This window comes from Anas platyrhynchos, chromosome 2, assembly GCF_047663525.1.
Source record: "Anas platyrhynchos isolate ZD024472 breed Pekin duck chromosome 2, IASCAAS_PekinDuck_T2T, whole genome shotgun sequence".
NCBI lineage: Eukaryota > Metazoa > Chordata > Aves > Anseriformes > Anatidae > Anas > Anas platyrhynchos.
In genome coordinates, this window is record NC_092588.1 from 125,274,303 (window position 1) to 125,296,138 (window position 21,836).

Sequence of the window (21,836 nt, forward strand, 5' to 3'; positions counted from 1 at the left end):
CCGCTGCTGGGGATAAAGTAAGGCTGTAGTTTTATTATAAAAGACCAAAATCTCAAAGAGAAAAGTACATTGCCAGCTGCAGTCTGTGACTACCTAGTAATCTGAGGTTGAAAAAGCCTATAAGTGGTACAGTAAGTAGAGCATATTATGTAATACATTCACTTATTTGACATTCTTCTGGACAAAACGTGGCATATTTCACAGATGGCTTAATGTTCTTGGTCACTTAGGATAAAAGGGCACGGAAAACCCTTTCTCAGCTTCCTCAAGGCGGGCTGACTCCCGGTATTAGCGCCTCATTTGCCCTGGCTAAAGATAAATTACCCCATTACACTGCATGTCCTCTGCCCTCTGGCAGGGGATTAAGTAACTTCAGCTCGGGTGCACCACCAGTCATCCCTGCGCACTTCTGCACCGCGGCTCGAACAACGTTCTTCTTATGCCGGCTCCGTATGTGCGTGTGTAGCTATTAGGCTAGGTCGTGGCCCCATTATGCTAGATGATATACATGTACATCATTAGAGACAACCCCAACCGAGTCTGCTCGGCCGCCCTACCTGCGCCGCTTGTAACAGCTCACGCGGCCGAATGTGTTCCCCAGATGTGCGCCCCAGGAACAGGCGCTGCAGAAATGTCCCATCCAGCCGCCCTCAACAGGACTAATCACAAAGCATGTGCTTAAATACTTTCCTGGGCAAATGCCAGCATGAGCTGTGTCTTGCCGGACTGACTTAAACCCACGCGGCTCCAAATATATTTGCAAGGGTTCTGCAGAGGTAAATCAAACCTCCAGGCTTGGATACAAAGTGAGCTCCATTTTCCTCTCACCAGCCAGATGAATCCCATGGAAGAAACAGAAATCTATGGGATTTTCCACCCATGGCATTTTGCCCAGATAAGCCCTTCTTAAGTCCCAGCGTGGCTGTGGCTGACAGAGATGCAGTTAGAGTTGGACCCCAAAACTTTGGCAGGCTATCACTCCCTCAAGATATGCAATTTCATCAAATATGAAATGTTTCACAAAACTCATCTGAGTTGGCAAAAATAAGGTTTTGGAGAGAAACAGGAAATATTTTTTGTACTACGTTTTCAACATTTTACATAAGATTTTTGATGTCTCGATTTGAAAAATAAAATAAATAAATAAAATTAAAAAAGGTTTTCTTTTCAATATGAATTTTATAAGTATCACTATTCAAAATTCAGAACGTCTGATCCATGATAAATACAGCCACTTCGGGGTGAGAAGGGAATCTCTTTCAGCATGAAGAATAGTCATTCAATTTACCTAGGGAAAGTCAGACAGGGTCTCATTTAGATATAATTTAATCATTTTGTCACACATATTCAGAGTGCTTACGCTCCAGAGAGTGTGTTCCCAGAGGCAGCTGATTCACTCACTCACTTCCAGGGCTTGCAGGCACCTGGTTCCCTCTCACCTCTGTCTAGAGGAAACTCTTTCATGCAGAGACCCTGGGAGCCCTGATAACTCTAGCACGAGCCAAGGACTTAACAGTGTCCAGACACTCAGCTGCAGAGCTGAACCAACCTTCCCAGGGGTTTCTAAAACTCCCAGGGCTTCCAAGGAGCACAAACCCCCTCAGGGCTCCTCTCCTGCTTTGAAAGGAGCTGCATAGTGCAGAAACTGCAGTTCTCTGAAGCTTCAGTGTCCTGTCAGCCAAGCCAACGAACTGGTGGGAAATAGCCCATAGCAGAGGTCTTCTCCCAGTGACACCTGTCTGGGAAATAGCTTGCTTTCACCGAGCATTTTCACGTTGAGTTTCTTCCTTATGAACATTTGTCTGCTCCACAAATATCTCATCCAGCATTAACTGTTTCAAGGCTGTTAAAAAAAAAAAAAAAAAAAAAAAAAAAAGGAAAAAAGATTATTGACCTGCCTGAAAACATTGTTTTGTTTTGCTTTTCTCTTATTTCAAAGACAACTCATGCATTTGGGGGCGGGGGAGGAGGCAATTGCAATCTGAGTGGAAGACAAAGGTCAAAGTCTCAAAATCCTTTGCCAAATGGAACTGCTGCCCCGAATACAGCTTTAATCACAGTAGGACAATGTTCTTCTCTATTGTACCTTAGTGGGAGATCTCTGCTGGTGCAAACAAAATAGATTCTCCTCAAAGAATGAAATGAGATGACAATGTAGATATTGTCTTTGAATGACCTCCAAAAAAATCAGGAAGTGAATACCAAACTTGGTTTGAAATGTACTTATTGTGCAGACTGGGAAAAAGAAAATCAGATGAAATATCCTGATTATACAATTCACCAACATAAAGTGAAACAAAAAATAGGAAATAACATGCAATCAACCCTATCCATAGGTCTATATAGTATTTTAAATTTTTATCAAGCACTGAAGACAATACATACCAGCAGTATACTGTTGTATATTTCTGCAAATCTAGCAGTGAAATACTGTAAAAGCCTGGTCTAATAGAATTAGAATTGCTTTTTCTTTTCCAAATTATGTCACTTCTTTTTATTTATTTTATTATTTATTTTTTATTTTTTGGTAGTATACTAATCACCTTTCTGTGATTATTTTTATTTTCATCAACATTTTGTTGTCAGACATTAGAGTCTTTTCTCTCTATTGAAATGCTTTCAGACCATTACCTTTATCCTCATCCTGTTATATCTGAAATTTTTAAACATGGGTTTTTAAAGGCTAGTGTTGCTGCGTACTTTCATTTTTCAAAGCCTAGCTAGATGTGGGCACTGATCTAATGCTTCAATAGTGTATTCCATTGGCTTTTTGTCCTAAAGAGAAAAAAAAAAATCTGCCTTGAGGGAACATAAAGCAGTTTATCAGAGCTGTGCTCTCTAACTTTTGTGAGAAAATTTAGGAACAAAAGCACAATTTGTGACATACATCTTTAAAAGCATGAAGCTTTTTTTCATCTACTATTTTTTTCCTATTGGACCTAAGAAATTCTTTTCTAATTTAAGTAAGTGATAGCACTATCTCTGCTCTGCAGACTTGTTGACTTACTATTGTTTTATCACTTTTTTTTTCTTTAACTTTTGGATTAATTATATCACCACATTTCAGAAGGGCACAGCCTATTTTCAAACATAAGGTTTTATTTCCCTAAACAACTCAGGTGTGAGAATACAAGGGGCAAAGGGCTTTTTCCATTAGCAAATCAGGGCTATAAGAGTAATAGTCGTGATGATAATGATGAGGCAAACTAAATACATCAGTTCTCCAGCAGGAAAACTTCTGAAAATATAAATGAAAGTGCATACAGTTGTATTTTAATTAGCAGAAGGGCATAAAATGCTGAGTAAATTTCATTTCCAAAATGCAATAGGAAATTACTCTCTTCTGGCTACTGCTCCAAATTCCCCTGAACTCAAACCTGACTTTCAGGGGGTCACTGATGAGATCCTAGCATTGCTGTAGGTGTCTCTGTGATTTCATGAGTGGGATGAGAACAAGCCCAAGCAGTAGGATGGGATGGACCTGTCCATAAGTGCCCACCAGAAGAAGTCTGTGGTTCTTGTGTCCCAGGCTGTACAGAGGCAGTGCTACACTGGGATGCACTGCTCTTGGCTGGTCCAACAGGCAGACGTGATTGCAGCTAAACCCTAGGACTCTTGGTGAAAACTGCCTCCCAGGTGTCTCTCCTTTAAGGCACACATACTCTGAGCCCCTCGCCTGATGCTAAAATAGACCTCACCTCCCAGACCCTCTGAGCTAGTACCTTCCCCACCTTTGGGTCCAAGCCATAGGAAGGTATAAGGATAACATATAAGTCCTGCATATGAGCTGCCTGCAATGTAGAAGTAACAAGAAATGCAACTAGTGCTGCTAGGCTCCACGGTAATGTTAATTACTCTAAAGCAGCAGCATCTGGCCTCATTTCTGCTGGGTGACTGTTACCATAGGAGTGCTCTGCAAAACAGGACTTTATGTATAGACAGATAACCACATAAACCTGTCTCCATTTTACTACCTGTTGGTTTTCTATGTATCTGTAGAGCACCTGATTCTGGAACATTTTTGTGCAAATAGTTACTGCTAGAGCAAGTCAAATAGAGCACAACCTTGAGAAGTTTGCATTCAAAGAGGAAATACTTCAATAGCTGAAAGTTCAGCTTGAGATAATATGGTGGGCTGGACTAACTGAACCTATTTCTGTAGACTAGAAAAACTTAACCAGAAAGCCAGATTATCAGCAAGGTGTCTATGTCTATACCAGCATTAGCTGTGTTTGGTGAGAGTAGACCTGCAGACACAGCAAGCAGAAGACAGGCATATTCAAGTCCTTGCAACATATTTCTCTCCTTCCCCCCTTGCCCTTTTAACATTCACTCCTCATGGGGAGGAGATAACTCAGTGACACAGCTACTACGTAAAGCAGGAGTAATATAGTGTCCATGCATTATCCTATATTGATTTTCTTCCCTATCAGCAGCATTGGCAATATTTCTGCTACCAGGATGAATGTTACAGTCTTTCTGTCCTGTTCACTGACAGTATATATTCCTGCATTTTCTCTACTGTGGTGCCTGATTGGATTAGTCCTTTGTAAAGTGTATTGATCAAAGCCTGCTGGAGCCTCAGGCTTCTAATATCTCTCCTAAAGAAGCTCATAATCAGGTTATCCTAGCTTCACATAACTCTAAACATGCAGAAGGATCTACAGCAGAAAAACAAAAATCTAGAACCCAAACCCTTGCCTTTCTCTGGAATTAAAGTATTCATTTGCTGATTTTAAACACTGCTTGGAATGAGAATGAGAATACTTCCCAAAGTCTGATCAGGAAAGCTGAGGGTTAAAAGCTGCAGCAAGCAGAAGCTGTGCAAGCTGCCAATTATTTCCAGCTGAGATTCCTGTGTAAGAAAAAGGGCTGGTAGGCAAATAGGGATTGGTGTATTTGGAAGAGGGAGAAAGTTTCTGTTCCCAGGAGCTGGTGATTAGTCTAATATCTCTGTTTGGACTCATGTTTGAGCTGAGTCTGCCAGAAAAAGGGGAAGACAGTTCGAGCGAATTATTTATCCTGAAACCCATTTCAGAAACCTTGAGGGATATTTTTCTGAGCTTTGTAGCAATATTATAGTGCTCTTAGGAGTTTAGAGATTGGTTGAAAAAGTTGCTCTTATGTTAACTGAGAAGATTAGGCTGTTTCGTCTGAGAGATCTTCTAGAGAGGGAAGGCAAGAAAGTTAATTGGAAGCAACTTGTCAAAAAACTGCCAAAATGGTGGGAATATCTCAGTTGTTAGACTATGCTATGATGGGGAAAATTGTTATGGAGATGCCCACTGCCGTAACTGTGAGGGATCCATGTGTGCCTGCAATATAACCTGTCCCCTGGCAGCCCTTCTCTAATCCTAGGGATGCTTTTCCCAGTCCTCACAGCCCCATTTGGCCCCTGCAGCTTTCTTCAGCAGCATCTCCTGAAGGATGAAGGAACATCAAGGCTCATCATTTACTCTTCCAGGGAGATGGGAGAGTATGCTGCCCTTGGGAGCACCTCATTTCCTTGTACAGTGGGACAAGGAGCCTCCTTCACCCATCTGGATGGCTTAGGCTCTTGTGGGTACCATGGCCCCAGGCTTTGAATACCCAGAGGGCCTGTCCTTGAATAGACTTCACTCCTAGATGCTGCCTAGTAAATGACAAAGATGTAAATATCTAGATTATGAAAAGGATACAGATATAGCAAATACTAGTGGTAGCTCAAGTTAGAAAACTGCTGCAAACTTCTTTTATTCTTCTACCCTTCTGTCAACCACTCACTTCTGTTAAAAGTACCAAGAATGGCAAGATAGAGTAGATAGATGCCAGGAAATGTGCTCTGTGATTATGGGCTGGTACCACTGCCCATTTTCCTCTGTGATAGACTGATAATACCCGTTAAATTTAGCCTTGGCTTTGCCTACATTGACTGTCAAGCATCTTGTCACTTCAGTTGTTGAGTTATGTGCATGGCAGAGTTATGGTCATGGGAAGAGTTTCCAACATCAAAGAAATACTTTGATATTTCTATTTGCTGTGAATATTTACTTACTGCATCTTTCTATACTCTTCTACTTGCACGTGTGCAGATGCAGAGTTAGCATCTCTCTGAGACTGTCTGAAGAGGCAGAAGATGAGCTCACTGCAGGGCTCACTGCAAGACAGGAGAAGGCGTCCCTGCCAAGCAGGGTAATAGTGGAAGGACCGCAGGTGGCAGGTACTAATGTGTTCACTGTGTCTGTCACTAGAGATTTCCCTGCTTCAGCTGGCACAGATTAAGCAGTAAGTAAGCGTTAAAGAGCTCAGAAATCAGAGCTCACACCCGCAGGAAGTGTCCTGTTCTGGTGCTCGTGAATCCCCGTAGTTCTGATTTAAGGCTTTATTCCCTCTGTAACAAGCTTGAAAATATTGTGGCCCATGTTTTCACGTGTGTTTAATTTTAAATGCAAATATCTCGGTCCTCTTCAAGTAACTTGTCCACCACATTGCCATCCCACAGAAAGCCCACACTGACATAAGCATGTCATAAGCACTCCAGTAGCTCACTACATGCCTGCCTGGTGCAGAAACATTTGGGAGACAGGCACAAAGACTTGCCTACAGAGACTAGCTGCCATCACTATTCAGAGAAAACTGGAAAAGATGTTGTATTGTTTTCGTCATTCTAGTTGACATAGGAAAGCTTCACAAAATAAGGTTCTGAACACAGAAAGAAAATCAGCATTGTCCTAAAGACTGCCCAGTCACATCAGTGGAACAAATGGAAGGTTTTGCAATTATCCTCAGGCAATCTCTGTTTATCCAGAGCAATATTTACCATCTTGTGGCAGCAAGACACTGAGCTGCTCCTCAGCCATGTAAAACAGTTATGCTCATCTGTGAAAGGCAGATGTGAGGATAGTAAAATGTTTAGTGCATTTTAGTGCAACATTAATGAGATGAAGTGGTAGATTCAGGCGCAATCTCAATGAAGTTAATGGCATGAGGTCACCAGTCACATTACTTCCAAACCAGCACATTTGTCAGAACAGAAGCTGCTTGGTCTTTGAAAGTCTTTCTCCCCCCCTTCCTATTACTGTAAAATAAAATTAAGAGCTTTGTATATATTTGTAGCCTATTTTACAAAATGCTCTGCTATGGAAAAGTGGAACATCTGACTTTTACAGAAACTCCACTGGTTTTGTGCATTGTTGCTGCAAGTCTCAGAGCTGTTTCTAAAAAAGGAGAAGCACAGAACTGGAAAAAAATAAAAATAAAAAGCATACAAAAAGAATGAAAAAAAGAATGAATCTCCGGAGGTGAATTGGAGCTGAGCGTGAAAATAGAAATACTTCCAAGTCAGACACAGATTCAAGACTCTGGGGCTCAAGCTGTATGTACATCATGTCACTTGCCAGAACAGCAAGGAGTTGTTTAATGAACTGAGATTTTGGTAGGTAGCCTGAAAGAAAAGGAAATCACAGAGGATTTCTTTTTTTTTTTAACAAGTTGTGAGAACCAGAAAATCTTCACATATTCATGTATGTTACAGGCCTGTATAGTCCTACTGAAATCAAATACTTGTGTGCTTGAAGTTAAAGCAATTGCACTTCTGCCTCTGTGGATCAAGGCCAGAGTTGAACACCTTGCTGAATGATCTTGAAGCAGTTTCCTCCTCTAATTTGTCTCCCCTAGCATCAGAAAAAGCTCTCATAGGTTGTCATCACTGCTTAGCAGAGCTTCTTTTCATGGCTAATATGATGCTAAAGAAGAGACAAGTTGTCCTAGGAACACCTCAGTGCATTAAAGCTAATATGATGAAAGGAGACAGGCTTAATCTGAAGAGAGCCACAGCCACCTCCACCCGGACTCTAGCTGTAAAAGAATATAGCATGTCTGTGTTAAGACACATTAGTCAATGAGTCACTTCTGGAAGAGAACAAAATTTATTATTTTTGGTTTGCAAGAGCAAGAGGCCTGCCAGATCAACAGAAAAGAAACCAGACTGGTATCACTTAAGTTTGTAGTCAAGGGAAAAGTGTATATAAAATTTTCTACAAATAGGCTAAGATTGGTTACTTACTCTGCAGTATAACATACAGGAAAGGGGTTCCCATACTTATGCAAGCCTGCTTAATTAGATTATAGACACATTTAGGATTAATTATTCCCAGCCCATAGGAAAGATGGAGGAAAAATATTGCAATAACACTGAAAAGCATTTTGAAGATGTACTACTGTATTTTTCCTTAGATGAAAAGAGACTCTAACCCATCCCCAGGCAGTCAGTTCATTACTGCCTGTGTTTGATTTCCACTACACCATTAACTGGACGGTAAAACATGGCATGAAATCTGTCACAGGAGCAGAGTCACTTTGTGCAGGTCTAAGATGGGTTACATGTCCATCCTCCCTGTCTCCACAGTGCCCATCACATCTGGGCTTCTCCAGTAAAATCAGTGTAGCTATGATGCCTGCCTGTTTGCCTGAGGCTGATACCAGCACTCTCTGAAACTGCACCAGAGTTACAGTGCAAAACGCAATAACTCTGTCCTCTGCTATTAACACATCTCTCTCTGGGACTGTATTGTTAAGGAGTATTCTCTGGCTGGCTGGTGAAAAGTCAGGGGTTTCTGAACAAGCAGCCACTGTTACAGCCAAGGTTTGGTGCATTGGGAACTCTATTCCAGCTCCCCAAAACACCACTATTGAAGAAGCCCTTCTCACATGAGGTAGCAATCCCACGGTGCATAAAAGATGTGTTGTTCTGATTACTGTACACAGAAGTTTATTAATAACCAGAGGAGGTGCCCTTCATTGAGGTCAGCCCACCACCAGATTCACCTTCAGGCAAGTTGCTCTTCATTTTAATTGCTTCTACTCACAAGAAGCAATTGAAGAAAGAAAAAGGGGAAGAAGAAAAGGGAAAGTGATGGTTCAACTCCATGCTTGTTTGAGATGGCAACCATTGCCAAAAAGAAGGGAAAATCCACCATCCAATTTGGCTTTTCTCATGCATTTGGTATGCATATGTGATATATAATGTAATATATATGTTAGTTTGCTACTTATCAAGCAATCAGAACTGTGCCAGACACATGGCAGAGCAAAACTCTTATGAATTCTACCCAGAAGGGCACACAATTTTATGGTGGCATGACACATACTGTGTATGCCTGTTCAGAGGCTTTTGGTTACTTCTCCTACCTACTCAGTTACTATACAAATTTTCTTTCCTGAATACAAGCCCTTAGAAAACCTGAGTGGGCTAGTTAAGTCAGATAAAATAAAAAATAAAAAATAATAATAAAAAAAAGAAACTCAAATGAAAATCCAGTGTCTTAGCTGTAGATACTTATGACTGCATAAGAAAATCTTTCTCAGACAGCAAATTTACATATAGTTCAGCTTCACCACCTTTCTTGCATATGAGTTTCCTTAACAAACTCCAGGGCTTGAGAAAGAGACTTATCTTTTTCTCTGGTCAGATGGACTTACTTCCAGAGCCAGATAAACAGAAAAGCTGAGGTATCCAAACCAAGTTTTGTTTTCTTGATCTCTAATGGTTTTGGCCTCAAGTGCTTGGAGGGAAAATAAAAATCTGCCAGGTGATAGTCTTAAATCAGGGAGACAAGAAAGCAAAGAGGATACAAGCTGTCCAAAAACAGTCAGGAGCCACATCAGCCTGTTCTGGTTAAGTGCAGCTGGCTGGCCTTTCAAAAATCTCACTGATACTCTGCTGGGCTCTAATGTTTGTGTTAATCATGTATCTCTGGTTAAAAAAAAAAAAAAAAAAAAAAAAAAAAAGTAAATCTGCAAAGCATACTCTCTTTTTTATCATTTCAATAAAAAGATCAATTGATGATCATGAAAATCATCGATTTTTCATGATTGATGTTTTTTTGATTTACATTTACGTTTACATTTCCCATTTTCAAAGATATTCAGCCTGATCCTGCTGTCTTCTCCAACTGCTTGAAGCATGAGCATGCCATCAAAGTCCCTTTCAAAGCCCGGTGCAATTGAGATGGGAACCAAGCCCAAGGATAAAATTCCAAAATTCCACTTACATCACTACTTTGAAAGGCAGAATTTACCACGTGGCTAATTTAAACCAATGTAACCCCATTTTTTTTCACTGATGTAAACCTGATTTACACACACACAGAAGAGCTCATTCCACCTCTGGATGTTTTTTTTCTTCCAGGATCCTGGTTCATGAGGAGAGGTTAAAGAGATGAGGAAAGGGAAGAGGAAGGAGTGTAGTTAAAAGGTTTCCTTCAGCTTTTTATTGGCAGATAAAAGTAGAATCCCCACTGAAACCAGCAATGATGTATTTATTGGCGAAAAGGTCAATTAAACTTTATAGTCACTAGTACTCTGTTAAAAAAAGAATAAAACTCTAACAGATAAATTAAATAATAGGTTTACAATGAAGGCAAAAAATATTACCATTTGCACTGTCAATCAAAGCATGTGTTTGAATTCTTCAGTGAACTGGAACTGCAGAAAGAAAAAGGGATATGGGAGCATTATGGGAATCGAGACAGTAAATTACAGGAGATATATTGTTGTGGAAACTATATTATTCTTTAAAATGAATTCAACCTTCTTGACCTACCTCTTTTCTTCAAAATTTCATCTCTTATATATGACCACTTCTTAGACCACCAGGCTAGAATTCAAATGCCTGAACGTGCAGCATGTTTAAAAAGATGAGAAATGACAAATATGTTGACAAATTATTCAAGCCTGGCCATTTGTGTAGCACATCATGCATTCTGATTAGACCTCCCAGTATTAATGGATTTAACCTTGGTGGTGGTGTGTGAGGCCCAGGAACCCAATACCCATGGTTTTGCAGGGGTGAAGGTTTTGCAGTCAGGTGAAGGCTGTAGAGGTGGGCGGTGCTGAAGCCTTGTCTGTAAGGTGGAGAACCGCTTCTGGGGGTGGACTCTAAGATCAAGGCAAACCAGACCTTTCCATGGGGGAAGATGTTTTTCCAGTTCCTGAAAAAAATGGAAATATTTGTGTGCAAGTGAAATTCTGTGGAAAATGGAGGTTCAATAAAATGTTACTTCAGGTCAATCAAAACTTTCTGCTGTTATGAAATCAAAGCATTATGGTCCAAGTCTACCCTTTGAAAACTTGTCGATGTGCTTTTGTGTGAAAATAATAACAATGAAGTGCATGTGGGAAAAATCATTTCCAAATGAAAACTGAAAATATTCCATTCCAGAAATACTCACGTGGGCCACTTCAACCTTATGGGAATGCTTTGTTTTGGGACAAGAAGTTCTGGAAACGAAATACTGCCAGATCAGACAATTCTTTTTTTTTCAAAACATGGTTAATAAGAGAAAAAAATCACTTTTCACTGAGAAGAAACCTAGGTTGCAAAATAGAGTGTGGCAGTACTTTGCTGAGCTTGAGCAATAGGATCTGAACCTGACTTTCAGGACACGGCATTCAGGTGGGATCGAGTGCAGCTAAGGTGACACTGAGCGAGGATCCTGTCCTCGCAGTTAGTTAATGAAATGAGCATTTTCTGTTAAACTCAAGAGCCTCTCAGGGAATCAATATTATATTTGTGTCTCAGTAGAGGTATTTCAGAAGTCTAATCCAAGCTGGAACCGATGTCATTTTAAGACTGCAGGCATTCTGTCTGTTGGATACAAATGCCGTAAGCGATGTGTGGATTTTATTTTAATTGGCTGTTTTAAGGTACAGAGAGGCAGATATCTGTTTTGCTGGAGGCAGATTTCTTTCCTTGTGGGGACTACGCTGAGGGCCAAACTGCCTGTGAAAAAGCAGGTTGCGGTCTGCAAAAGAAGGGGTGTTTCCCTGTGCCTGGCCACATCGATATTTATTCATTTTCGATTTACTGGTCAGCTGTCTAGGGGAAAGTGGCGAGGCATTATCTGTGGCAGTGCGACCTCCAGATAGGCCATCAGATTAAGATAAATTTCCTAATTTAAGAATTATTTTGATGGGGTGGGAAAGGGCAGCTCAGTTTTGTCACCCCTGCCAGGAGCCCCCCGGCATGCACGACTGCCCTCATTGTGGAGGACATTAGCTCTCAGCCATTACTGCAGGCAGAGCAGCTGCAGCAGCTTAGCGACCCCTCCTCCCCCCACGCTCACACCGCCGGGCCATTTTAATTGCAACCCACGGCTTAAAGTCTTCATTAACTTCTCCCCGAGCCCTGCCTCCTCCTCCATAAGATCAGCAGCTTGTCTCCCTGGCCGGTGGAGCAGCGAGGAACATCTGCAGTTCAAACGTGATGCATATGCAAGAGCGCCCTGGGGATTAAAGGTCAACGGGCTCCTCCAACACCCAGGACCCTCTCTCCCTCGCAGGGTGTCTGGTGTCTTTTACATCCCATTGTTCGAAACCCTATACTTCCTGGCAGGGCTTTTTGCCCGTGCCTTCAGCCCAACTGCTGCAAGGCTCGGGCGGCGCATTGGCAAGCTGGCCGGAGCTGCCCTCCAACCCGCGCGCGCTGGGAGCAAATAATCGGGTCCTTCCCTTGGCCCCTCATTGCACAGCCCAGCGAGGGGATGGCTACAACAACAGCTGCAGTGCTGGGCTCGCTCGTGACAAATGGTCCTGTCAGTCTCCTTATTGATTAGCAGTGTTATGACATTTCCCTTCAAAAACACAGATGTGGCACGGGCAGCGACAGGAGCACCGCTCTGGGAGGAACATAATGTTTGCTGTTGTTGCCGTTTTCCTCTCCGCATCTGTTCGTATCTGTGGCAATGATGGTTTCATGTGCTGACTGTTTTATCAAGAAGCAGTGGGAGCAGGTGAAACCTTTGCCTGGGCTAAAGGCAAATACGCCTTGTCACATCAGGGGGCCGAGCCCTGTTCTCCCCCACCCTGCTGCAGTGAGCAGGGAGCTGGCCAAGGACTTGGTCAAGCTGGCGTTTGCAAAAGAGAGTGAAGGTGTGCTAAATCCATACATTTTTCCTCACTACAGGCATAAGGAAGTGACCTCTTTCTCTCAGATATTAGAGGTCAAAAGAGAAATTTAGGAGGTTCTCTATTTTTCACGGCATGTAGTAGAGCAAGTTTTTTTTCCCCAACCATACAAAATATGGACAATTTAATTCTAAAATGGTGTAAGCCCTTCTTTATCAGTCTGCAACATCTAATTCAGCTTTCAGTGAATGCTTTGCAGTGCTTCGTGGGGAAACTAGTTAGAAGAAAAGTGCTTACCTTCCAGTCCTAACAGCTGTTCCTTGGAGGCTAAATTACAGTACTGTGCATGATCTGCATTAGGATGCTTGGAAATTCCTGATAAACATGACATTTATTGAGTTGGTTGTTACATTTAAGGGATCTTTATACCTTTTGAGTGAGAAAAAGCAATGCCAGCATGTCCAATATCATCTCTTCCCTTGACCAAAGCTCTTACAGTGCTAGTACAGCTGAAATGTGCTAAGCCACAAGCCTGATTTACATGAACTTGAAGCAAACTACATTAGCATGATTGTGCAGGCATTACTGTACGCAGTACACTGGTAATGAAAAGCATGTTTCGAAATGTCTCTTGTACAACTTTCAGCATATTTTACAGCCAAAAGAAGAGATCTAGTCTAGAGGGAAAAAGAAAAATACAACAAAAAAAACATGCTTTTGACCCCCCAGGCAACATGATGTAGATTAATATGAGTTAAATGAAATGTGACCAATTTGTAAGACATTTGGTTTGTATCTTGAGAAATTGAAGACAAGATCATTTTTCCTTGCAATCAGAGCAAGCCTTAGGCTACAAGCTCTTGTAGTCTCTACAATTGCCATAGGCCTCCTCTTTTAATATATTGGTGTATCCTCAAATATGTCTTACAACTTTCATAGTCCAATGATGTGATAGATTTGCCAGTATGATACTTCTGTTGCCTTTCCTCAGGAAAAGCCACCATTAGTCGTAATGTGTGCTTATAGCTTCTGTGAATTTCATCAATTTCTGTGTAATATTTTGCCTACAGCTGTTTATTTATGCAAGAAAATAGCTGCAGTAATCTATATCCTATAGTGTATGAAGGGATTATACAGCAAGAAAACTGTTTTTCTGCCAAAGGTTTGTCAGTGTTTCTGAAAAAGGTTGTTTCAGACTGGCAAATGGCCAGTAAAATGTGGGTCTGTTCTGGGTTTATATTAACAGGAAAATCTCAAAATAATGCAGTTTTCAGCATTTTATTAATGATCATAAAAAACTCTTTGCAGTTTTAGATTTGGAGGTGAAAACTTTTAGAGATTTACAAAGCAGGTTGTAAAATTTTATTCCCAGTAGATAGCTGGTTCACAAACTGTGGTCACACAGAAACTCAGTAATCAGGCTTTAAATACAGTTCAAGAGCTCCAAACCCATATAGCAAGTTGGACTTCCTCTAAAATTCATCTCCTTTATCACATCACAACACCACCTTCCCATGCCTGCAAACAGCATCTCAAACTCACAAGTTCAGCTTAAACCTCTGTTCCACTCTTTGCAGCTATAATTCAGGAAAAGGTTTCCTTTGCTTTTCACATGACCTAAAGAAAGTGCCCCAAAGGCACAAATCCAGCAACTAACTTGAATATGACCTTCAGCTTTATACACTTAAGGAAAAAAATACCTATGATATGTTTGGCAGTCTTCCACTTGGGTGTGTGGGCAATATCATTCAGGAACATTTGGTAGCTATAACAACAAGATGTTCTGTAATTGTTAAGCTCATTTGTTTGAATAGTGGACAAGTAGGGACAAATGGAGGTCGCTTTTCACTTTTTTATTTATTTCAGAATTAAAGTAGGAGGACTGAGAGATGGACAATCAGGCACTCATGGTTCCAAGTGCAGAGGCAGGGACAAAGCTCATCAAGGAGCTCTTCACACCTCTGGATGACACCTTCCATGCAACTGTTAATTCAGAGCAAAGAAGAAGTAGCAGCCATGACCAAGGGAGCAATAACAGCACCCAGGAAGTTCTGCTTCGGTCCTGGCCCTGTATCCTAACTGGATGCTGTGTTCTTTGCAGAGCTCTGTAACACAAAATACAGAAATTTATTCTTGGCTTTACAGGTAGCAAGGGGACGTGTTTTCTGTGATACTTCGGGCCATACATATTGAAGAGAGAGATGTGGGATTGTGCTCTCAGCTAATGATTCCTTGTTCAACTTTGGATGCACAAGAGGAGAAAAGGGCTCAGCATTTTGACTGCGCACTACTGTTGCCAACTTCTTTACTGTGCTAATGGCTACAGGGAGATAGCCCTCACAAGCCTACCAAGCCAGCCTTAGTCTCTTTTATACTACTGGAGTTTCAGTGGCATTGTAGGTGGTTTACAGATCAGATGGAAGACAGATCTGCAAGACATACCTGTCCTCAGAGAAAACATAAGGGAAAGGAGTCTTCACCCTTTTTGGCATCTGTTATTCTCCACAGATCTTGTTGTTTTAAGTATGGATTCTAGGAAATTAATGTCCTTGTATGATCAGAGATTAGTTTGATTTGAAAGGGACTGCTGAAGGTCACCTAGTCCAATCTCTTGCATAAGAATGTGCCAGCTTCACAGTTAGATCAGATGGTTCAGGGCATTGCCCAGGAGATTTTTGAAAATTTATCAAGCAGAATAGAAAGGATTTAAATACACAAAACTATATATAGTGCTTTGTTATTTGTTGCAGGTTTTGTTCTGTTTTGTTTTTGAGTGGCTCAAACTGTGATGCATTACCCAAGAAGATTCACATAACAGTATGTGGCGCCACAAGCTTATTTATATTTGGTCTTCCTGAAAGCATCCCAATTGGAGCAGTGTATCAGCACTGAACTCACAGGGCTACAGCCCTTTGTGTCATAGCTGGATCTGGCCTATCCCACCCAACACAGCCATTCAACCCTTTATTTTCCAGACAGTGTCCCTTTTCCTCTCACCCCATTTCAGGATACAGCTCCAGTTCTCCAGGACAGCAGCCTTGCCCTGGGCCCATCAGCCTGATGAGGACAGCAGGCTGCTCACTGAGGGCATGGGTTAGGCAGGAATTTTCTTTTCCCTCCCGCTCTCCAGCCGGAGATAATTGCGAAACTGATGGTCCATCTCTCCTCTAAGTTGAGCAACAAAGCCTCACAGCTTGTAAGAATAATTCAGCCACAATTAGCGTTGGTGTGAAGCCAGGGTCTCCCACAGATGAGTCTGCCTGGTCCAGCGCAGAAGCTACAATCTCTTTAATGATGGGAGGTTTGACTAAATTAAAGTTGACCCTCAGGCTTCTGGCAGCTAAATTCCAGCAGTAACCTTCCCTCCCACCCATTCCTCTGGAAAAATCCTACCAACAACAAACTACAAGTGAGAGGGGGAGGAAACTTCTCTGTTGTTAACCTTTACAGGACAGTGGATGTGTCCAAATCAGACAAAAAACATGATGTCTCCCGCTGAAGTGCCATAAATAGTGCTATCTCCCAGTGTGATCTTTGAGAGAATCTGTTTTGGGGAAAGAACAGAAGAGGAGTCCTAAAAACAGCGCGTGAAAAATGATGAAAGTTGCTTTGAAGTGAGTCCGAGAGCTGCAGTGCTTTCAGCAGCTTCCCCTGGAAGCCCTTGAAATTCTATCTGCAATAAAAGGTACCAAAAGAAAACAGCTGGCAGGAGCTGTTAAACTGGAAACAATATGCAGTTCAGAAGAGATAAACAGGATGGGCACAGAGCAAAGTCAAAAAGAAGGTATGGATCTGTTACGTGATAGAAACAGCCCCAACCATCCTGGGCCGAGACTGCCTGGCCAGGGAAAACGGGCTGGTAGAAAACAGATTTAGTACTCAGTTCTCACAGGAATGTGTGTTTTGCTTTAGCCTGAGGGACAGAGGTGTCAGATCTGGTCCCCTGACTCTTCACTGAAGAAGAAACCTCGGCTTGCATAGTGGAGATGAGAGCCTAGGGTTTTTAGGCGGAATGACACTGCCAAAGCAGAAGCCAGCCTTCCGTGCTAACATTTCTCTGCTACCTGAACCAACAGGTGGATGGGGAGCCACTTCCCAGTTTTAGGACAGTGAGGCTTTCCTCTGGCTAGCTGGGTAGTAATGCTCTGCTGCTGAACAGAATGGGTCCTTTCACCTTGTGCAACCCTGAAGCAATGTCAAGACTGTGACCAAACACACAGCCTGTTTTTGCCCTCATCAATATCTTTGGAGACAAACTGGTGAAGGACTTGCATCCAGGACAGAATGGAGTGCCTCTCTTTGTGCAGTGCAGAGAAGAATATGGGTAACAGACTGTGCATGGACCTTAACCTGTTCTGATTTGGAGATGAGAATCATAGATATTGCCTTAGTTTCTAAATAAGTTCTGTAGATCTTTACTGAGGGGACTGAGAGCAGAATATGGCCACAGGAGAATGGTGAAGAATCCAATTGCAGCCACACCTCCCACTCTGATCCGCTGTTGACTCTGCCCATGCAATTACTGATGGAAAGTCACTGCTTAGAGACCTCTGCTCACAATGGAAGAAATATTAATCAAAACCTTTGTCCTGTCTTTACAGATCCACTTCAAATCAGAAGCACTGTTAGGGGAAAATGGTTATTCAGAGATGTGGTTGGAGTGGGGTGGAGGGAACCAAAGTCACACTTTTCATCTACTTTCATTTCTAATTTACACAATTCTCATTCTGCTTAAAGCCATGAAGCAGTTCAGTTGTAATAATTTCTGGGAAGTCCTGTGCTACAACCATTAGACTGTCCCAGTATTAGGGCAGAAACTAAACTGTATCCCACACAACTCCATTAATTTTCCAGGCATATGGAGTTTCAAGCCAACATGCGTTGGAGGCCTATTTATTTTGTGGACCTGGACTAAAACAACTATTCATAAAAGGACTCAGGCATTCGCATAGTCGCTGTATGTCTGAGTGCTTTGATACATCTAAGGTTGAAAAACCATTTTCCACTTGCACAAGCTTTATCATGATTTGCAACTGATTTAGTTCACCATAAAGTCAATGGACATCCCTCTGCTTTCTTGAATATATCTCAGATTGGGGGCTAAAGAAAAGAAATTCAGTCTATCTAATGCATATGTGCAGATACTCTTAAAATTGGCATGTTAGGAACACAGTTTGAGATGGGTGAAAGTTAAGTGCTAAATAGGTCCAAGAGTCGGGACTGAAGATGTCACCAGTAATGGAAAGGTGATTCCAATAAACAGGAGTACTAGGAGTACTGTATATTATACAATTTCATTTTCTCTTAAAACTTAATCCTCTGGAATTTAATAAATCTTTGACCTAAAGGCTTTTGAACAGCTGAATGAAATCTGATTGTAAATTACAATCTGACTACACCATTCTAGATCCAGAAAAGCTATAGAGAGACTGTTATTGTCAATTAAGTTCCACAGCTTTTATAGGCAGATGCCTGTAGACCACTAAGATACACTTTGTTGGAGCACAGTTTTCTTATTTTAAAATTCTTCACAATTCTTAGAAGATTTTAAGAGAACAATTGGCAATAAAGTATTCTCTGCCTGCATGGAGGCAGCTAGCAATTGCTCTGAACACAGATATTGAAGATTTTCCATTCATCATAAACGTACAGATTGGATGAAGTAACTGCATATACTCTTTTAGTGTTTGCATAAGTATTTAGTGTTAATTTTCTTTTTATTATCTTTGTACCAGGTCACATGATATTAGAATGTCTCATAAATTAAATATAGCAGGATTGAATTTCCTTTCACACTTCTAGAGTATTAGCTCAGATTTTCCCTGGTATAAGTGCAAATGGGATTTGCATTTTTAAATTTTCATATTCTAATATAATTGAATATGTCTCTGTTTCTTTGCTATAGGAACACATAAATTATGTGTTTACAGCAATGCGTAGAAATCCTAAACTAAAAACCTGCAGTAGAAAGAGGAGAACACAGTGGTCCTTGAACCAACCTCCCCTGTATACTTCTGCTTTTTTTCTTTCTCAACCATCCACCAAACAACATAATTCTCATGTTTATCCTTTAACTCTTACTTCATCTTTGTTCTACTCAGAAGTTTTGGATTTCTGTTAGCATACTTCTTCCCTGCAGTACAAGCCAAAATGAATGTGATTATTTAAGAGGATCCAATATTAGACAATAGCAATGAGCTCCCTGCCAGCCCAGGGCAAGATCTGGTTTTACAGGAGCTGGTCTTCACTGCCACTGCTGATCCGATTCCTGCTGTCCTTGAGATCTGGCTGCACGTTTGATTTTTCCCTCCTTTTTTTTTTTTTTTTTTTTTTTTTTTTTTTTTTTTTGCATATGGAATCAGTAACATATGTGAGGAATTGAACAGCTAGTTCCGATGTGTGATTTTGTTTGTTTGCCGTTTGCCCACCATGATTTTCAACTTACCAGATATTGTAAGAATTTGAATCTGTGAGGACTTCTTTGGCCCTCTACAGAAATAAAATCAGTGAGAGTTTCATGCACTCAGCAAATTCTCAGCATCTTTTGAGATGCAACCTAGTCTTCAATCTTCCTGACGTTTTACTCAGGACTCAGTAACATATTGAAGGTACAGTTACTGAAAACCACAGAAATTCTGTAACGCCGTTTAGAGTTAGCCACATCCTGTCCACCCGGTGACAGCTCTTTGTTTTCCATCTGTCACTGGGAAGGTTACCCTGAGGACAGGAGCAACCAGTTCCCCATTGCCTGCACCAGCACTCATGCTGCAGCTGCTGCTGCCTGCACTGCTCTCACTGCTCTTAACATGGACACCAACCCCAGAGCCACTGCATCACCAAAATCCTCACTTTTCTCCTCCACAGACAAATTTAACTGGATAAAATAATGCAGGTAATAACTGCTGAAACTCAAGCCACCCGAGGAATAGCTGAGCACATGCAAATGACAAATGTAAAGCAACATGGAGCATTTCTTAATGCAACATTTCCCCCTTAAATCACCGTTTGAGTCTTAACTCCTGAAACAACCTCAATATACGTTGTCTCCTCAAAAGTGCCCTCTGGCAGGGAACAGCCTCTGCATGCAGTGTCTTTGTCTAATTGCATTTTGGCAGAGTGGAGTGAGGAGAAAATAGTGAAAATGAACTAGTTAATTCTATGGTCAAAGTCTGTCATGGGCTGGAAAGTGGAAGAGAGCCGAGTCCTTCCTGCTTTGCTGAGCTGTCTTGTGTAGGACGTGAAACGCTGCAGTCCTGGCGAGTAAGCGAGCGTTAAAGGGCAGGTTTCAGTTAGCTGCTCACAAATGCAGGCGCTCACTGGTGATGGTTAATGTGACTATCATTATCCCCTGGATATACTCGGTTTGCTTTCACACACAGGTTATTTGTTGATACATGCAAATGGGTGAGAGGCAAGGCAGGGAAGTCTTGCAGGACAGGGGTGCTTTTTGCTGACTCATTAGAAGTACTTCTTACCAGCTGAGTCTTTGCACCAATGTCCTGGGCCAACACTTAACAAATTTTTTCTATACATCTTTATTTTAAATACCTGTAACTCAAGAACACAAGCACATTAAAAAAAAAAAAAAAGTATACAAAGTATTCTGCTGTATAACTCATGACACAGGCCTGTGTTTGGTGTCTTGCCTCTCAACTACATCTTCACCTTTCACTTTTCTTACCTTACAAAACATGCCCTACCCTCTGTCAGAGGTTAAAGCAGCCAAAAAAGATGGCTGTCCCCCTGACCTCTGTCCTAGGAGGAAGCCTAAGGAAAGGCACAGCCTCTTTTAGGAGGCTATGTCCTGCTGCAGCTCTAGGAAGGCAAGGGAAGACTTTGGGAGATGGAAGCCTACCTTCTTCAGGCAAAATGCCTGGGCTCTGTGCTAGAAAAAAAAACTGCCCCGAGACAAGGTTGTGCCATGGCTACTGTTTAACAAAAATGCTAAATATTGCAGGAAAATATGGGATGACTTTTACTTCTATAGAGGTGATAAAAATAGCCTTTTTTATTCTCTCAGTAACTAGGAAATACAGGCAGATGACCCCACAGTTTGGTTTAAAAAGCACTGAACATCCACCAATCCTTTTTAAATCAGAGGGAACTCTCTCTCATTTTCAAAAACAAACAAACAAACAAAAGTTAGAACACAAAATATAAGCTACCTTTATTTTTCACAATTTCTTATACACTGACCCTGCTAAATTAGATCAGAGAATCACAGCTGCATCGGGAGTATCCTCACAAGGATGAACAGTGAATGAAGGCATCTAGCACAGCATTAATGCAACCCCAATTCCTGCAGCAATGCTCTGCTCTGCGGCACAGCCTCAGAGTTTGCCAAGGAGAGGAGGAAGGGGGGGTGCAGACCAGAGCAGGGAAGATGGATTATCTTTGAGCTGACCCATTCTTTGTTCATCTCTGTGGCACCACATCCTTTGCCACACAAGTCATAAAATTTCATACCAGTAGCTATTTTGACAGTGACATAATAAACCTCAGAGGGGAATGAAGAAACACATCAAGAAGTGTCAAAATAATACAGCATGTTGTGTTTGTACCACCATTATAATATCATGGATTATCAGTAGTTATACCAATACAAGAGAAAAACAAAATTGAAGGGGTTTTTAGAGGATCAGATTTATTTTACTTATGTACAGTATATTCACATACCTTGAGAAACAGTCCTTATTAATAATATAAGAAAGAATGATTGCCTTGGAAATGAGCATGATTGCTATGAAAATCTCTGACAGGACTACAGGCAAGAAAAATTGTCTAGTATCAAAGTACTCCAGAAAAACATGACTGAAATCATGGTTTTAATTTATTTCAAACAATTTCTCATCTGGTAGCATTCTTCCATACTATTTTAATGGCTCCAATGCTCTTACTGCAGTCTAAAATTAACCTTCACCTTATATGAACTAAGGAAATTTCATAACTAC

The 21,836-nt window shown here is 41.3% G+C and overlaps 1 long non-coding RNA gene across 2 annotated transcripts in view; it reads right to left on the reverse strand.

Annotated features, from left to right (window-relative positions):
- Positions 1-1,145: 1,145 nt before the first annotated feature.
- LOC106018532 (uncharacterized) overlaps positions 1,146-21,836 on the reverse strand; it is a 32,914-nt gene continuing 12,223 nt past the window's right edge. Inside the window, exons 2-5 of one of the 2 annotated variants that reach the window (XR_002404187.4) lie at positions 10,776-10,970; positions 10,583-10,651; positions 10,414-10,464; positions 1,146-1,843 (exon numbers count right to left, since the gene is read on the reverse strand). This is a non-coding gene — a long non-coding RNA (uncharacterized lncRNA). Of the gene's footprint in view, positions 1,844-10,413; positions 10,465-10,582; positions 10,971-21,836 lie in introns of both variants that reach the window. The other variant, XR_002404186.4, reaches the window with a different exon arrangement.